Source organism: Pleurodeles waltl, chromosome 11 (genome assembly GCF_031143425.1).
Source record: "Pleurodeles waltl isolate 20211129_DDA chromosome 11, aPleWal1.hap1.20221129, whole genome shotgun sequence".
Lineage (NCBI taxonomy): Eukaryota > Metazoa > Chordata > Amphibia > Caudata > Salamandridae > Pleurodeles > Pleurodeles waltl.
The window spans coordinates 875678105-875697739 of NC_090450.1; positions in this window are offsets into that span (position 1 = coordinate 875678105).

Consider the following 19635-nt stretch of genomic DNA (forward strand, 5'->3'; position numbering starts at 1 on the left):
ATCATGCGGTGCATCTGTCTTTGTGCAACATTGGCCTGGCTATGATTATACTGTGCTTTGAAACTAAATGAACCTTAACGTCACGTATGCCTTCTGTGGCTTTGTTCTGCATTTTACAAAAGACAGATACAACTTAGTAGGATACCTAAATTTTTATCCCTCGTATTTGAAAACTTGGGGGCATATTTATACTCCGTTTGCGCCGGAATTGCGTCGTTTTTTTGACGCAATTTCGACGCAAAACTAACTCCATATTTATACTTTGGCGTTAGATGCGTCTAGCGCCAAAGTCCATGGAGTTAGCGTCATTTTTTAGCGTGGACACCTACTTTGCGTTAATTATATGCAAGGTAGGCGTTCCCGTCTAAAAAATCGACTCTGAGGCATGTGCGTCGGATTTATACTCCCGGGCAAAATTCACGCCCGGGAGTGGGCGGGTCAAAAAAAATGACGTACGGCTGCTTTTGCGCCGTTTTTTAGCACCTGCAAAAGGCAGGCGTTAAGGGACCTGTGGGCTCTGAAGGAGCCCAGAGGTGCCCGCCCATGCCCCAGGGACACCCCCTGTCACCCATGCCCACCCCAGGAGGACACCCAAGGCTGGAGGGACCCATCCCAGGGACATTAAGGTAAGTTCAGGTAAGTGTTTTTTTTTTTTGTTTTTTTGTGGCATACGGGGGCCTGATTTGTGCCCCCCTACATGCCACTATGCCCAATGACCATGCCGAGGGGACAGAAGTCCCCTGGGCATGGCCATTGGGCAAGGGGGCATGACTCCTGTCTTTGCTAAGACAGGAGTCATTTCTATGGGGGTTGGGAGTGGAAAAAAATGGCGCAAATCGGGTTGAGGCAAAAAAATTGCGTCAACCTGACTTGCCCCATTTCTTGATGCCCAAGCCCCATATCCCCCTACGCCGGCGCTGCCTGGTGTACATCATTTTTTTTAACGCACACCAGACGGCGCCGGCGGCTAACGCCGGCTAACGTCATTCAATAAATACGGCGCCCGCATGGCGCTTCAGAATGGCGTTAGCCGGCGCTAATTCTTTTGACGCAAAACTGCCTTAGCGCAGTTTTGCGTCAAAAAGTATAAATATGGGGCTTGATTTTGCAAACAAATTGTAAAAAATAAAATATACCTGTAAAATTACTTTATTGATAAACAAGTTCCATTCTGGAAGTTTCTGTGTGCAGTACAGTGTGCTTATTGAGAAAAATTAACCAGGACACTACATCAGCAACTCAAACTTCCACGTCATACCTTCATTTATATTGGAGCATATTATCTCTATAAACTGCCTCCCATGACAGCATGTGAAATCAGAAATCCATAATCCCTAAGAATTACCATGAAAAACAAATTCACAAACTATTTTATTTGATGGGTGGCAGGATGTGATGCACAATGGTATGCGGAGATGGGGTGAAAAAATGTATAGGGTGGTGGTTTCCCCTAAAATAAAAGGAGCAATGGTGACAAGCATGATGTATTTTGTCATGAATGCTTACTAAGCAGTTTAGCCTTTATTCGGCGTACTGCCACTATGTCTAATGTTATATCCCATGATAAAGTATTGCAAACACTACATTAATCTGATCTCTAATCACTACATTTCAAAGTAAGTAGAATAGGTGGATACTGTTAGAAATGGGGTTTTTGGTTGGCAGTCAGGTTACCCCCTGTCCAAGCAAGAGCCCTCACTCTAGTCAGGGTAAATCACACACAATCCAAATTATCCTATGCCCACCCTCTGGTAGCTTGGCACTGAGCAGTCAGGCTTAATTTAGAAGGCAATGTGTAAAGTATTTGTGCAATAAATCATACAATAACACAATATAGCACCACAAAAATACACCACACAGTGTTTAGAAAAATATATAATATTTATCTGGGTATTTGTAGGTCAAAACGATAAAAGATGCAATAAGAAATTGTAGAGATATCACTGAAAAGGGATATGAAGTGGCTTAAGTCTTTCAAAAGCAAACAAAGGCCCTCATTCCAACCCTGGCGGTCATAGACCGCCAGGGTGGATGTCGACGGAAGCACCGCCAACAGGCTGGCGGTGCTTCATTTGGCATTCCGACCGCGGCGATACAGCCGCGGTCGCCCAGCCGGGTCCGGCCGTTTCCCGCCGGATTTCCCCCAGCTGGGAGAATTCTCCATGGCGGCGCTGCAAGCAGGATTCCGACCCCCTTCCTGCCAGCCTGTTTCTGGTGGTTTTTACCGCCAGGAACAGGATGGCGGGAACGGGTGTCGTGGGGCCCCCAAACAGGGCCCCAGCATGATTTTCACTGTCTGCATAGCAGACAGTGAAAATCGCAACGGGTGCAACTGCACCCGTCGCACCCCTGCAACACCGCCGGCTCCATTCGGAGCCGGCTTCTGTGTTGCAGGGCCTTTCCCGCTGGGCCGGCGGGTGCTCCCTTGGCGGGTGCCCGCCGGGCCAGCTGGAAAGTCTGAATGGCCCCCGCGGTCTTTTGACCGACGAGCGGCCAAGTTGCGGCGTAAGTTTGGCCGGCGGCGCAAACTTGGAATGACCACGTAAGTCTCTTTAAACCACAAAGTACCTGGTTTGGAGTGGAAAATCTCCGCAAAGGGTCGCAGAGGAGGAGATGCGTGGAAAAATGGTGTGTGCGTCGGTTTCACCCCTTCACACACGGACTTGCGTCATTATTTTTCATGCGGGGAAGACGTGCGTCGTTGTCCGGCGCACGGACAGTCTCCTTCTGTGGGTCGCGGGATTACCAGATGTCCCGGGGTCTGTGCGTGGAATCCTGGGCTTGTTATCCAGCTGCGCATCGTTCCGGTGGGCTGTGCGTGGAATTTTCTCCCTCACGGCAGACGTCGCGTCAATTTCCTCTCTGGAAGTCAGGCGGCGTTGTCCAGGCGGGCTGGGGATTCAAGTTCCGGTTGCACCGCAGGCGTCGCGTCGATCTTTTCCTTGCGGGGTCGAGCGGCGTCTTTCCAGATAGGCGAAAGAAAGAAGTCTTTTTGGTCCTGAGACTTCAGGAAACAGGAGGCAAGCTCTATCCAAGCCCTTAGAGAGCACTTTTGCAGCAAGACAAGAGTTCAGCAAGGCAGCAGGCCAACAGCAAGGCAGCAGTCCTTTGTAGAAAGCAGTCAGGTCAGTCCTTTGAGGAGCCAGGCAGTTCTTCTTGGCAGGATGCAGGTTCTGGTTCAGGTTTCTTCTCCAGCAAGTGTCTGAGGTGGTAGGGCAGAGGCCCTGTTTTATACCCAAATGTGCCTTTGAAGTGGGGGAGATTTCAAAGAGTGGCTTAGAAGTGCACCAGGTCCCCTTTCAGTTCAATCCTGTCTGCCAGGGTCCCAGTAGGGGGTGTGGCCATCCTTTGTGTCAGAGCAGGCCCTCCACCCTCCCAGCCCAGGAAGACCCATTCAAAATGCAGATGTGTGCAAGTGAGGCTGAGTACCCTGTGTTTGGGGTGTGTCTGAGTGAATGCACAAGGAGCTGTCAACTAAATCCAGCCAGACGTGGATTGTAAGGCACAGAAAGATTTAAGTGCAAAGAAATGCTCACTTTCTAAAAGTGACATTTCTAGAATAGTAATATTAAATCCAACGTCACCAGTCAGCAGGACTTTGTATTACCATTCTGGCCATACTAAATATGACCTTCCTGCTCCTTTCAGATCAGCAGCTACCACTTCAATAATGTTTGAGGGCAGCCCCAATGTTAGCCTATGAAGGGAGCAGACCTCACAGTAGTGTAAAAATGAATTTAGGAGCTTTACACTACCAGTACATGTAAACTACAGAGGTACATGTCCTGCCTTTTACCCACACAGCACCCTGCTCTAGGGGTTACCTAGGGCACACATTAGAGGTGACTTATGTGTAGAAAAAGGGGAGTTTTAGGCTTGGCAAGTACTTTTAAATGCCAAGTCGAATTGGCAGTGGAACTGCACACACAGGCCTTGCAATGGCAGGCCTGGGAGAAGGTAAAGGGGCTACTTGAGTGGGTGGCACAACCAGTGCTGCAGGCCCTCTAGTAGCATTTAATCTACAGGCCCTAGGCACATACAGTGCACATTACCAGGGACTTATAAGTAGATTAAATAGTCCAATTGGGTATGATCCAAAGTTACCATGTTTAAAGAGAGAGAGCATATGCACTTTAGCACTGGTTAGCAGTGGTAAAGTGCACAGAGTCTAAAAGCCATCAAAAACAGAGTCCACAAAAGTGGAGGGAGGCAGGCAAAAAGTTAGGGGTGACCACCCTAAGGCATGTCAGGTCCAACAGATACCTTTCCTCATCAAACTAGAAAGTGACAGTTGTCCTGCCCCCTCGGAAATGATGTCACATCCATTACCGGGACTTCCGGTCCCCCTGAGAGCCCACCCTGGAACTGACGTAGGTGTAGGGGTGTCACGTGGGTTGTGACATCATGGGGTCACGTGTTAATCATGTGCCATATCCTAGCCCCTGTGTCTATGTCTTTGGGTTGTGTAAAATGGGGGCCCTCTTGGTGCGCACCCTGTTTCTGCACCTAAGAGTACAAGCCTGGACATGTCAGACATTCAGGATCAAGTGGCTGCTTGGGTGCCTCCTCACAGGGCGGAGCATTGGAAATTTAAGGTCAATCTCCACACTGTTGGCTAATCCAAAAAGAGGGGCTGGGTAAATGTTGCTTTTGTTAGAGCCAGCCAATCAATTTTAGAAATGTAAACTTAAAACAGATGTATGCCCCCCAGGACAGGCCTCAAAGGATGATAGGCATTACAAATCTAAAACAGATGTATGCCACAGAACTTTCCAGAACAGCCATCAAAGGGGTCTCAGTAGAGGTTCCATTATAAACTGACCATAGAAATAAAAGTTTGTAACAAAACAATGGATCAGTACTGCAAACCAAAAAATAGATTTATGCCCCCCCAAGGGCTTCACAGGACAGTCCTCAAAGGATGACAGGCATTGCAAATCTAAAACAGGTGTAAACCCCAGGAAGTTCCAGGACAGCCATCAAGGGGGGTCTCAGTAGAGGTTAAATCATAAACTGACCATGCAATTAAAAGTTTGAAACAAAACAATGGACCAGTAATGCAAACCTAAAAACAGATGCATGCCCCCAGGACTTCTTAGGACTGGACTCAAGGATGATAGTCATTGCAAATCTAAAACCAATGTATGCCCCAGGACTTTCCAGGACAGCCATCAAAGGGGTATCAGTAGAAGGTAAATTATACACTGACTATGCAATTAAAAGTTTGAAACAAAACAATGGACCAGTAATGCAAACCTAAAAACAGTTGTATGCCCCCAGGACTACTCAGGACTGGACTCAAAGGATGATAGGCATTGCAAATCTTAAACAGATGTATGCCGCAGGACTTTCCAGGACAGCCATCAAAGGGGGTTCAGTAGAGGTTAAATTATAAACTGACCATGCAATTAAAAGGTTTTAAGCAAAAAATAAATGAATCAGTAATGCAAACCTAAAAACAGACGTATGCCCCTCAAGGAATTCACAGGACAAGACTCAAAGGCAGACAGGCATTGCAAATCTAAAACAGATGTATGCCCCAGCACTTTCCAGGACAGCCATCAAAGGGGTCTCAGTGGAGGTTAAATTATAATCTGATCATGCAATTACAAGTTTGAAACAAAACACTGGATAGGCAATGCCCACCTAAAACAGATGTCTATTTCTAAACCCCACCCACCACAAAGCCTAGGCATAATTAGCACAATGAGGCTGGTATAAAAGCCCCCACATTCATAGACCTTTTTTTCTGCACTACATATTTGAAGTTTGCGGAGAACAGGTACCATCAGGACCTTAAGGATGAAAACTTGAAGGGCAGAGCACAAACTGGTGATGCTGACCCTCTTCTACTTAAGGTCTGTAACAATTTGTTGCATGTATATGTTCTATGGTAGTTTAACCTAGATGTTACCCCCAGAACCTTTCCAACTACCCCCCATGAGTGCATAACGCATATGTTTTTACTCAGAGTTATCAGAGATATACATTTTAAGGTGTTGAAACAGTTGTTTAATTTGTAGACGTGTACAGTATTTTTAAAAGCGAAAAAACAGTGGTTGTCGTAAAAATAGAAGTGTCTACATTTATAGTACAATACACATGATAATTATTATTATTTTTTTAATATTGAAAGCCCTAGATATGTAGTTAGGCCCGTACAATTTTACTACTCTGATGTTTTATAAAATAGGTTTATAAAACCTGTATGTTTTTAAAAGGGTGTTAGCAGGGTTGTCTTTAGGCCTGGGCGAGTGGTGTTGAGGCACCGGGTGGTGCTCTGAGGGGACCAGGGCCGTTCACGGTCCAGGTCCAGCCCCCATTTCAAAAGTATTGTTAGGGCAAGGCCCCCCACCCCTGCCCTAACTGTGTACGCGGTCCAGGTCCCCAGGCCTCCATTACAAAAATATTATTGGATCCAGGTCCCCAACTCTGGCCCTAATGGCACATCTGTAATATTGGCTGGGGGCCTGGGCCGCACGCGGTCCGTGTCCCCAGGTCTCCATTGCAAAAGTGTTAGGGTCGGGCCGAGGTCCCGGCCCTAACTGTGCGGCTGTAATAGAAGCCGGGGTCCCGCCCTCCATTATATATGAATTGTTAGGGTCGAACGGAGACTCCAACCGGCCCTAACAGATCGTTTGTAATGGTGGACGAGGACCTCGACATCGATCGGTTGGGTCCCTGCCCCCCACAATCACCCCTGCAGCCACCCACAGCAAGGTCCTGAACAGCACAAGAAGTGCTATTTTGTCTGCCCCTCCACACCCCTCGAGTAGGGGTTTAAAAAAAATAATAATAATGATTTAGTCCAGGAGTGGGGGTTTTAAAATACTGTACAACGTTGGGGACCCCGCAATGGGGCCCCTTTACATACCTTTTTGAAGGGCAAATGGGGTCCCTCAGACGTGGGGATCCTAGTGGTATCCATGGGCTTGAGGAGCAATGGCTGTGCCTCAGATGGCTTCACCATTCTTCCTAGCAAAGTAGCCCCACCACCACACCTGGTTGAGAGCTTGGAGAGAGAGGTTAAAAACCTGGAGGGGATTCCAGGATCTAGAAGCCAGTCCACTGTACATATATATATAAAAATATCCAATTAGCTGTATTGTTTACAAATTGTTATGTGGTATGTGTTGTAGTGTTTTATATTTATGGATATTACAGGGACTATAAATGACACAGTGATATGTGTAAATAATGTTTTGAAGGTTCCGGAGCCACATAAATATTGGCCTATTGAAAGAACCCTAGATCTTATGGTATGCATCAGCGCCACCATGTGGTCTTTTTGATAAACAGCTCAGGGTGTTTGAGAAATGTAAACATTAGGTTTTTTTCTGGATTGTACTTTCAGAACTGTGTAGTGGCTCCAATTTGTATGGATTGCGAGGATACTTAACATTGTTTTTAAAAAGATATATATATTTCTTAGGTGTGTATGTAAAAAAAAAAATCTTGAATGTGACATACGTATTAGTACATACCTCTAAAAGTGTGTGAATACCCTGCTAACTCATAAGGCTTACAGTCGTGAGGAGTGGTAATGCTTGAAATAATATTTATCTGCGTGGCTACCTTGCAAACATGTATAAAGCTTAAAAGAAACATTAGGGTCTAAAAGGCCTTGATTTTTGTATCTTCTGTACGTAGGATCTCCTTGAGCTAACACTGTCCCCCGAGGAAATGGATGCCATGCAACAAGGTATATGTATCTAGGGATTTATAGTTCAGAGAACCCTGTCAACAAACAGTCTAAACAAAGATGGCATGATTTAAAAAATATATATTCCATTAATGTTATCCTGTGTTTGTGTGCTCCGATGGTAACGACCGTGAATGTAGTAGGGTCCATTTAAAGACAGTCCGCAGAGGAAGTCCTAAGCATCTAAGGAAGGTCCACCTATAAAGAAAGGCCCCTCACAGCGGAACACATCAGGTGCGTTTTTAGAAACTGTAGAGCCAGATTAAAGCAAACCTTAGTGTCTCTCATACCTCCTTCACCTCTAGGATATCGCTGCTACAGCAATACGTAATATGTATTTTGTTATCTTTACATCATAGAGTCATCACAAATGAGGTCTGGAGGAGTCAACCGTCAGGCTAAGTGGGTGGCACCGCCTTTAAAGAACAACAATGTGCCCCTTCAAAACCCCAAGGCACCAGCAGCATCCCTAATCAACACAGGGCCCAAGGACAAACCGTTCACCAGCTCTACAGACAGCTGTCATAGACCAGGTACAGCCCTCATCTACACCACACCAACAGTAATAAAGGCTATGCCTAGTACTGTGAACACTTCTACAGTAACTACCTATGTGCAAGGGTTTGGACAATCTGACAGTGTTGCGCTTACAGCCTAAGGAACACAACATCCTGTAACGTGTAGAACCTATGGTTGGGACCCTAATCAGTGCAACAAGCCTAAAATAAATTGGTTGTCCTTAAAGAACTGCAAGAAGAAGCTGCAACCTCCCTGAGCTACAAACCTTGCCTTTAGGCCTGTCTTTTAAAAATGTTATTAAGGCTCAGACTGTTCCACCTAACCCCCTGTGTCATAAATGCTTAATGTTTGAGGAGTCTAATATAGTGGGGCCTGTCAATGACCTAGTACCAGCAGCCTGTATAACTAGCCCTCTGAATCTACATGGCACACACATGGAAACAAATCGTCCCATAGAGGATCCTTATTCAGGGTATATAGGACTTCTCAAGGCACTAGCGGGTTTGGTAGAGAGTTCTGAAGCCACAGCCGCAAGAACGCCCTGTGACCCTTCTAACACACCCACCAAAGGGTTGCAATCACCGGGGTCTCAATCACTCACCCACAGCCACAGCGCTTCCTACGCATCAGAGGCCTTGAGTTATTATGACCAACATTTAACTGATGTCACCAATTACACCCCCAGGGGAGTACGACTCCGCTAGCCCGACACCAAGTGCCTTCGCGCATTGGTCTCCACCCTCCACCCTCCTCCTTAACATACCTTGACTGCAGTACAGGCTGTAGTGGTTCACAAAATAAGAGTTTTGGAACTCCATCTAGCAATGATCAGATCTCTGAAGCCCCAGGGTGTTAACATTGGGGCCCTGTCCTTTTGACCCGTCCTGACCCACCCATTCCAAAAAGGCTTATTCGGGTTAACAGTGATCATACCACAGGGGTGGCAGGGGTAAGATACACCACGCAGCTAACGACACACATAGCAGATCAAAATATGACGCACTGACCCCCAGCAGGGTTTTGGAAACATATCTGAAAGAAATACAACAGGCTGTTAGGAAACTAAAATCACACCTGAACCTCAAGACCTCAAAACTGGGGAAGTTGGGGATCGATATTGAGTCTTCCAGACCATCCCAGAGAATGTTAATCCTGCGGTTAGCAAGGTGAAGAAGGGAGGTGGTCATTGCTTGTGAATCAGCCACGGCCGACTTAGGCAATATATCGGCGTGACTAGGCAGCCGGGTCCCACTAAGGAGTATAAGATCTGCTTTTTGTAATAAGGGTGTCCATAGGTCTAAATACAAAAACAAAACCCTAGACATACTCACTAAGGCTCTACGGCTCTTAAGTGCATTCAAAAGCAAAAGGTCAGTGGAACCCTCCAAAAAATCCTTAAAAGCCTCAAAATTCAATACCTTGATATATAAAATGATCCCTGCTAGGTTTCAAGACATAAAGTCCAGAGGGAACAGCCCAAACGAGAGTTGTTTTCTGACTTCAAAGGCCGGTGTTCAGAGCCTTGTAGTACCCCCGCACCCTGATGGGTCCTTAGCACTGGTTGCCGTAGGTAAAGTTGCTGGCACACAGCCCATAAGTACAACACCGGCTGTTCGAATAGGCTATGGGCGCTTACCTACAAACAAGTGGGCTTGTAATAAGCAGAAGTGGGCTACCAGCGCTAGACAGCGTAGGTGTCTAGTAAGGAAATTAAAGAAAGCCAAACTATGAGTTACAAGAAGTCTTAAAAACACTCCAGCACAGAGCCTTAGTCCGTTACCCCAGAATGACACTCAAGATGCCACACCTGCTAGTAGTGATCTTCAAGCTGAGGATTCAGAACCTGTGTTTTTAGAAAGTGGTAGAAGGTACAGTTGTACTATAGAACGGTTTAGCGCTACAGAACACTACGAGGAATTATGGTTTGTTAACCTAGACCATATAAATGCCTCTGATCATGGTCTTTTAGCCATCCACCAAGCTGTACAAACACTAAAGGAAATGTTGTTACAAGATGTGGGTCCTAATGATTACTTCTAACTGCATTTCCAGGCGCAGGGTATTGACAGTCCTTTGTTTACATGTAGGACTCCCAGGGATGTGTTTCACTCTGTGGAATTTCTAGAGAATCTCTGTAACCTGTTGCAGAGTAAGGCAGAAATCGTAGCATGCGGTACCTTTAGAGTTATAGCCCTCATTGTTCGGTGCCACGAGGGTGGTGTTTCCAGACCTTTGGAGAGTATCTTGTATAGTCAGATCATTGGTAAGAAACAACAATGGTTGTTCAATTTTAACACAGGAGCAACCAACACCTGTCTGGCAGCCAGCATGGACTGCACTACATCTGATGCTCATTTTATGTCAAGAGCTGTTGAATCCCACAGGGCTCTTGAAGTACCACACAACAGAATGGTCAGTTTCAGGGACCTATGGCTTTTTGAGAACTATTTTACAGTGAAAGTTCTTCACCACAATGGTTCCTGGAAGTACTTCACAACAGGGAAGCATGCGAAAAACAAGACTGTTTATGTTCTCCATCGTGAAAACCACTTTTATGGTATTTTGAACCTGAAGGGTTTTCTAGGAGGCAAGTATGTATGCCTCCACTGCGACCATATATACAACACACAGACAACTCATCAATGCGAAATGCACCGTAAAATGTGTCAGAGGGATGGTTGTATTGATGTCCCTTAGCAGAAGGTCCAGTGTCACACGTGTAATCTGTTTTGTTGCTCGCAAAACTGCTTGAGCATACACACCAGACTTGCGTGTTGCTTACCTAAAATAGACTGCAGGGCTTGTGGGCGTTACGCCCTCTATGAGCATAAATGTAAAAGCATGAAATGTCCCAGGTGTAAGGTGTATTTTCAGGCTGGGACAGAGCACAAGTGTTACATGGTTAAAGGGCTCCCTCAGACCAAAACTGAAGACTGCATAGTGTTTGATATAGAGTGTACACAGGAGACAGGCGTACACCAGCCTAATTATATTTATGCTCATCACTTAACTTCCGATGACAACTGGGAGTTTGAAGGGCGCATGTGCGTGAGCAACTTCCTTACCACTTTCATACATCCTAAATTCAAAGGGTATTCTATGCTTGCTCATAACTCTAAAGCGTACCACTCCTTCTTTATGTTACAGACCATGATTGGTGAAAAGATGGCTGTAGAACTCAAAACCCAGGGCTCCAAATTGATGATGTTAATGGTGGTGCCTTTTCAAATAAGGTTCCTCAATACCCTAAATTTTCTACCCGTGAGATTGAGTCAATTACCCAAACCTTTGGTTTCACAGATTGTAAAGGTTATTTCCCCAACTTTTTCAACACATGGGCCAACCAGAATTATGAGGGTCCCATGCCTCCACCCTCCAGCTACGGTTTTGAGTATATGATGCCTGCTGAGAAAGAGAGCTTTCTACAATGGGACGGTAACAACTGTGAAAATGACTGAGTTGAAAGCGTACTGTCAGGCTGATGTAATGATCTTGCGAAAAGCCTGCACAATTTTCAGAGATGCAGTGGTGGAGATGACCAAAAAGGTGAAGGTTTTGAAGCCCAACACACCCAAGATGACAAAGACTGTAGAATACATAGACTCCTTCCAGAATATCACTCTGGCTTTCAGGTTTATGTCTATCTAAAAACACATGTTGTTGAAACTGTACTGCATCGCCCTAGTACCGCCAGACCTGTATAATGATAAACAGAAGCGCTATTCAACCCCCTCGATCCAGTGACTCATGTATATCTCGGACATAGAAAACATAGCCATTCAACATGCTTTACAGGGTTGTGAATACCGCTTGGGGCCTTATCATCTTCACGGTTACGCCATAATTAATGGTGTGCCAACTGCCTTTGAATACAACAGGTGTTTTTACCATGGTTGTCCTCGTTGTTACAAACCCCATGAGTTCAACAGGTTGTTGGGTACCAAGTTTGAGCACCTACACCATTGCACTCTGATGAAGGTATGTTGAAAACTGCAGCTGTGTCATGAGAACCCTTTGGGAGCATGAATGGTTAGATAAGTTAACAACAAATGTTGAGCTCATGTCATTCATTAGAAGTCGCCAGTTCCCAGAGCCTATGGAACCCTGCAACGCCTTATTTGGGGGGCGTACAAATGCTATACAGCTGTACAGGGCTGTAGGCGCTGGTGAGAAAATACACTATTACGACTTCACAAGTCTGTATCCGTTTGTGAACAAGCAGATGTTATGCCCCGTATGTCACCCAAACCATCATATACAGGGACTTTAAGCCCATTGGCGAATACTGTGGGCTCATTAAATGCCAAATCTACCCACCCCACTGTCTCTACTTCCCGGTACTACCGTACAGAGTCGACGGTAAGCTGATATTCCCACTATGCCGTACATGCCATGAAAGTAAAGAGATTAGCGTGTGTAGTCACAGTGAAGAGCAAAGGATGCTGACCGGTACATGGTGTAGCACTGAGGTACAAAAGGCTCAGGAGAAAGGATACAGGCTTGGTAAAATAGTGGAAATATGGCACTTTGAAAGGACAACAACACAGCTCTTTCCTAACTATATCAACCTGTTTCTAAGAGACAAACAGGAGGGTTTCCAGAGTGGTTTGTTGATGAGGCCTCTAAACAAAAATACATAGATGACTACTACACCCCTGAGGGTATACACTTGATACCCGAATTGATCGAGGTCAACCCTGCCCGCCACCAGTTAGCCAAACTACGCCTAAACTCATTATGGGGAAAATTCGCACAGCGTAAAAACTTGTCAAATACAACCATAATAACAGATCCTGATAAGTTGTTTAAGTACCGTTTTGCCCCCAGTTATGAGGTGTCCAGTTGCAAGTTTATCGATGATGAGACAGCCACTCTGTGTTGGAAGTACACTAAAGAGTACCCCACAACGTGTAACAAAATAAACATCTTCATAGCATGTTTCACAACCGCTCACGCCTGTTTAGAGCTTTACAGAGTGTTAGATAAACTGCAGGACAGGTGTCTATCATGATACGGACTCTGTTATATTTGTGAGTAAAGTAGGTGAGGAAGACCCTCCATTAGGCGATTATCTAGGGGATTCGATCAGCTAACTACAAACGTGCGAACACATAGTAGAGTTCACCTCATCAGGTCCTAAAACCTATTTGTATAAAACCTCAAACAACACTGTGGGGGTTATTACAACTTTGGAGGAAGTGGTAATCCGTCCCAAAAGTGACGGTAAAGTGACGGATATACCACCAGCCGTATTACGAGTCCATTATATCCTATGGAACTCGTAATACGGCTGGTGGTAAATCCGTCACATTTGGGACGGATTACCACCTCCTCCAAAGTTGTAATAACCCCCTGTATGTCTGAAAGCCAAAGGTTTCACCTTAAATGTTAACAATACAGTGAAAATCAATTTTGACAGTCTTAAGTACCTGGTGAACGAATACACTATGTCGGACACCCGTGAAAATAATAAAACAATTGTTGTACATCAGACTAGCATAGTGCGGTCCAAAAAGTGGTGGGAAATCACAACCCAGCCTTTACATAAAACCTTACGTGTAGTGTTTGATAAAAGGGTCCTGATTAAGAACTACAAAACCCTATCGTATGGTTATTAAAAGGACATTCGGCTCTCGAATCCCCACGACTATGGACACCTGTTTGCAACATCCATTCTCCTGCGTTCTATCAGGTCCCTCATAATGCAGTAAAAGTTATTTTATAAAGAGAGTTGTTAGAAAATGCACCCCATGTTCTATCTCAAAACCCAAACAATATTGTATGGCGTTTTTCATTCTGACAAGATCTTTATACAGAACTATCCCCAAGGTTCCCGCACATCAAATTTATAAAAGGCATACCTGGTAATCTCAACGATGATGCACCTTTACCTACACACCTCGTAAACATGGTGATTGTAGATGATCTCATGTGTGAGGGTGGGGATCATCCAGAGATAGAAAAAGCTTTTAACCAATATTCATACCACTGTAACCTGAGCATATGTTACATTATGCAGAACTTGTTTTACAAGGGTAAGAGCAGTCATTCTATAACTCTGAATGCCTCACACCTTGTTTTATTTAAAAACCCAGGACAAACAACAAATATCGATCATTGCTAAGCAGATGTACCCTGGAAACGGTTGTTTTTTCTTAGAAGCCTTTAACGACGCCACCGTTAAACCTCATGGGTACCTGTTGGTAGACTTAAAACCCAAGACTCTAGAAGACTACAGACTATGGGCCAGATGTAGCAAAATCTGTTTTTGCGACTTGCAAATTGGGAGTCTGTGCGACTCGCAATTTCCAAGTCGCAAAAACGGATGCAGAATGGTGTCTCAGACACCTTCTGCGACTCGCTATGGGGTCGCAAAGACCCACCTCATCAATATTCATGAGGTGGGTCGCATTTTGCGACCCCATAGCGAGTCCCTGCACTCTCAGGGGTGGTGGCCTGCTGAAGTCAGCAGATCTCTATGTCTGTGACTGCTTTTTAAATAAAGCAGTTTGTTTTTTTCATTTTGCCGCCCGTTTTCCTTAAAGGAAAACGAGTTGCAAAATGAAAAAAAAAACGAAACCATTTGGTTTCTTTTATTCAGAGCAGGCATAGGACCACTGCCTGCTCTGAAAAAATATATTTTTCTCGACATTCACAAAGGGGAAGGGGTCCCATGGGGACCCCTTCTCTTTTGCGAATGAGTCACCACCAGTGTGACACTGGTGGTAACTGCGAGTTGCTTTGCGACCGCATTCGCGGTCACAAAGCAAGTCTGAATTGCGATGCGAGTCTCAAATAGGAAGGGAACACCCCTTCCTATTTGCGAGTCGCATTCACAAATAGTAACGTCCCTATATCAGAGAGTCAGGTCTGCGTGCTGAAGAAGAGGCGTGCCCTTATCAAAAAGCTTAGTAATAAAAGGATGGCCCTCATTTCTAGGAAGAAACTTGTAAAACAGTTGGGCGGCTTTATAGGAGCGCTCCTGGGCATAGCGCTACCTTTAATTACAAACCTCCTAACAGGGAACTGATGAATTATGCCCAAAAGATGTACCTGGTGCCGCGCCAACAACTGGAGCACTTGGGCCCTTCTATGAGTGATGCTTGGGATATATGTAAAAATGAAGCACTACGCCTAGATGCCGAAATTAAAAACATTTTAAACAGGGCTGATTTAAAACCTTACGACAAAACTGATCTTTACTCCAGAGCTCTTTAAAACTTCCTACAAACCTATAAGCAATGGACTTCTGAAACAAAATGACTGTATATTCCCAAGACTCTGATCCGCCACCCCCAGCCTATGCAACGCTTCAGGATCAACAGTCCCCACAGCAGGCGGTCCCACCACCGCCGTCCTCAGACGCCTTTGTTGAAGAACCTTTAAAAAATGTAAGTCAGAGGTACAGAGGTGCAGCGCAAATGTTACTGAGTATAATGGCTGCTTTTAAAGATCTAGGGCCAGATGTATCAAAGCTTTTTGCATTCGCAAACGGTGCAAATGCCCGTTTGCGAATCCAAAAAGCCATTTCAGAATGTATCAAAGGCATTCTGAATGCAATTTTAAGGAATCGCTAAAATAGCGATTCCTTTAAATTGCGACCCTGTTTAGAGAGTCGCAAATTGCGACTCTCTAAATAAGAAATCGCAAATAAGGAATCCTTATTTGCGATTTCTAAAGCACATGTAAGAAGCAATTCCTTAATGCGAATTGGGCATTAAGGAATCGCTATTTACCACCAAGTTGAACTTGGTGGTAACCATGTGCAAATTTTAAAAATGCATTTAAAATTTACATATAAAGCACACATGCCCTTTTGGCATGTGTGCACCTTACATGTTGTAAAAAATTATTTTGGGGTGCAGCAGAGGGGGCCCAAGGCCCCCATCACCCTGGACTTTGCATTTCCAAAAATTGCGTATTCCAGTTAGGAATTCGCAATTTGGGGCATGCAAAATATTTGCATCTATGGGCCTATAGGCCCATACATGTGAATGGGGGCTGTATCGCAATTTGCGATTCGGTAATAGCATTTGCGATTTTTAAGAAATCGCTATTACCGAATCGCAAATATGATATATTGCATTTTGCAAATCAGAAATAGCGATTTCCTAAAAATCGCTATTTCCGACTCGCAAAATGCATTCTTGATACATCTGCCCCCTAATCTCTTGGAATGAACAGGCTGAATTCCTCTACAAAGGGCAACCAGTTGTCGGGTCTCATTTGTATGACTTCATCAAAGGTTTCACAAACCCCAAAGCCCTACCTCTCCAGAAAGTGTCTAGAGGATGGGACTAGTTTCTACAGGCCGCTGCCGAACTCAACGTTCCTTCTATGCTTGTTGGTAATACTGAACATCGTAGGCTGCTTGAAAGTTTGAAAGGTCCTACTTACAGCCCTCCAAGTACACCATCAGCATTTGTTTTGAAACCAACATCTATCCCCCAACTATCCCCCTCACCCCTACCTTCGGCGACTAAAAAGTTGTTGTCAAAAAAGAAATCGTGGTTAAATGTGTGATACTTTTGATCCTCTGTATTTTGTTTTACAATGTCTGTGTGTATAGTTTTTTGCAAATGTTAATATGGTGATTGTTTTTCTTTCAGCATTTATTTTCATTAGTAAGTTTGGATATTTATTGCTTGTACTAAAAGTATGTGTAATAAACACTTTTTAACCATTTCATTGCTCTCATTTCAGATTTAAACTTTTTTTTTATGTGTGTCTTGGCGGTTAAATAAAAATGTATATTCTGGTATTGAACTTAAATTCTTTTATTTTAGACATTCAGCGTTACAAGTACATATGCATTACAAAGCCTTACACTTTTGACAAATGGCGTATTCTGTTTGAACAGAGTGTGACGTAGCACGTGCGTTTTCTTTTACATATTTCACAGCAATACTATCATTGTTTACTAGATCGTTTGAATACAAATTTAGAATATTTCTAAACATCATACCCTCAAACATTTTACTAATAAAATATATACAGTGCTCCCCACATGTGATGACTATAGGATCTTGCACCCACATCTTGTTAAACTCAGCCCTAACAACCGCTTTCTTAGGTACTTGAATACATAGTTTGTATGGATGCTATGCTCTGGGAAAGCTGCTGAACTGTCAAACACTGTAACCTTGTCATTATCCAAAAACATTCCCACTCAGTGTGTTCCACCCTTGTAATGTGGATCTGTGTTAAAGACTAGCGATCAAGGTCTTTCTACGCCCATATTCGCAGGTAGCCCATCGCTTGGGAAAACATCTAGAAAGTATTTCTTTGCGTATTTATGCCTGCTTACGAACTCTCATATCTGAACAGTGTCCATTGTAAAATATTTTAAGATAGTCAAACATAATCTGACAGGCATGGTTGACTTGAATGACACTGCAAACACTGCAAATACAACCATGTTCACATTGGTAGACAGGGGTTGACTAAAAAGTAGTTCAGCTTTTAGATTTCCATTTTTTATCAGAGTATAATGATCCCCGTCTTCCATGTCGGGCATCAGATCAAAAGCGAAAAGGGTGTAACCTGCCCCATACCCTTCTTTTGATACGACTCCCAAGTCCCTCAAATGTTTTCCTGTTATTGACACCAGGCTGAGATATTCCTTGATAAAATTAGATGTTCCAAAACTCGGTATGTTTACGGCTTTGCAGGAATCACAGCACCCTCATGTACCAGCGCCACGTAGTTGATCTCGTAGTGCTTGAAACTGAAAGGGTTTGAGGTATACAGCCCACTAAAATTGGCCCACAAACCCTATGATAATAAGTTTCAGTAGTTGACCCAGAAACTGTTTTTGCTGTTGGTATGCTGAATATCTTCAGAGCCACTCTTTCCACAGCGTACTTGGCGTTTGATAGCTATAGGGCCTCTGCATGAGCCAGTCTGATGCTTGGTAACATTTTCATTCTCTTTACAAATAAACTGACGGACATTATAACAAGGTTATAGTGTTCCACATCCCCACTGATGAGACAGAATGAGTCCTTGTTGCCGGTTAGATTGATGCCATTGACTAGTAGCTTATCTTGGTAGAAGAGGTCTGAATGTATGCGTCCTAGGAGGTCAAACTGTCTACAGCTGGTGGCAAAGTTTGCTCTTTTTACAAAACAATGATTGTGCCCATCCAACGCTATACCTTCAAAATGACCATAAGTATCTTTGTAGAAGTGTCGTGTTGAAAGCTGAGTGTCCAGGGCATCAATTCTGTAATCCCGAATCTACCAATGTATGCCCTATACGCGGACATGTTATCACTCTGCATGATAAGCCAGTCCCCGAGGGTGATGTCCACCTGATTAAACATGGTTGCTATGGGATAAGCGATCATCGCCACTTTAGTGTCATTCTCTATGTTGGAACTATCTGCTTTTGCAATTTTACAGATGAGGCGAAGCAGCGTATTGTTAAGATCCAGATTCATATCCGTGGACCCTGACACATAAAACTCTATCGGCGCCAAAGGGGTTAAAGCAGCTAGCGGTGATACATCCATGAAAAACCTGTTTTTGATGCTGGTCTGCGCGGGTTTTAGGGAAAACAGGTCTAACTCTAATTTAGCGCAATCACCTGATGTACAGTGTATGAAAGCCATGTTTGCACAGTGTTCAGTTTAAAAAAAAATATTTATGTCAGCGCCCCTTCTCTTCTTACTTACGGATCTTCGTTTGTAAGCAGTTTTTGAAGAACGGCGTATTTTTTTATAGGGGGCTGGCGGACCCCTGCACTTTGAAACACCATGCTTCCTTTTAATGCGTGTGTGAGACTTTGTACAACAACCCCGCTCCTTCTTGAGACTGTTTATTCATATGTTCAACAACCGCAGATGTCACAGAATCCACAACGTCCTGCGCAATGTTCGTAGCCACTGCTTTGACATGCGGTTTTGCAATTTCATAGCTTCTTCTCAAGAACGGCATAGCTCTTCTAAACAAACTGCAGAAGAAACCCCCTAAACCTGCCCTGTACATAACAGGGACCCTTGAAAGTATGGCGGTGGGGCTCCATGTCCAGCCTGGTTTCTGTAATAATCCCTATACACAGAGGGGGTTGCAGTATATTTTCATAATCACCATGATGACTCGTTAATAGTCGCTGTCGCGTCACGGTCTTAAATGAATCTTAACAATAACTTTCCCGTATTTAAAGGACACCGGTTCAGCCTGATCGTCGTAGATCATGATCGCAATAGTGTCAAAATGGTTTGTAGAAACTGACATGTAGTCTGGTTTGTTGTATAGTATATTAACCATTGTGTTATTTTAGCCATGCACCTTGACCCTTCTTGGCAACAGCGAATAACTATCCCCGATCCTATGCTACTCTACGATGTTGCTATACATGTACAGTGTATAGAAACCGCTGTTAATATCACGGCACGACTAGTCCAGTTCAAT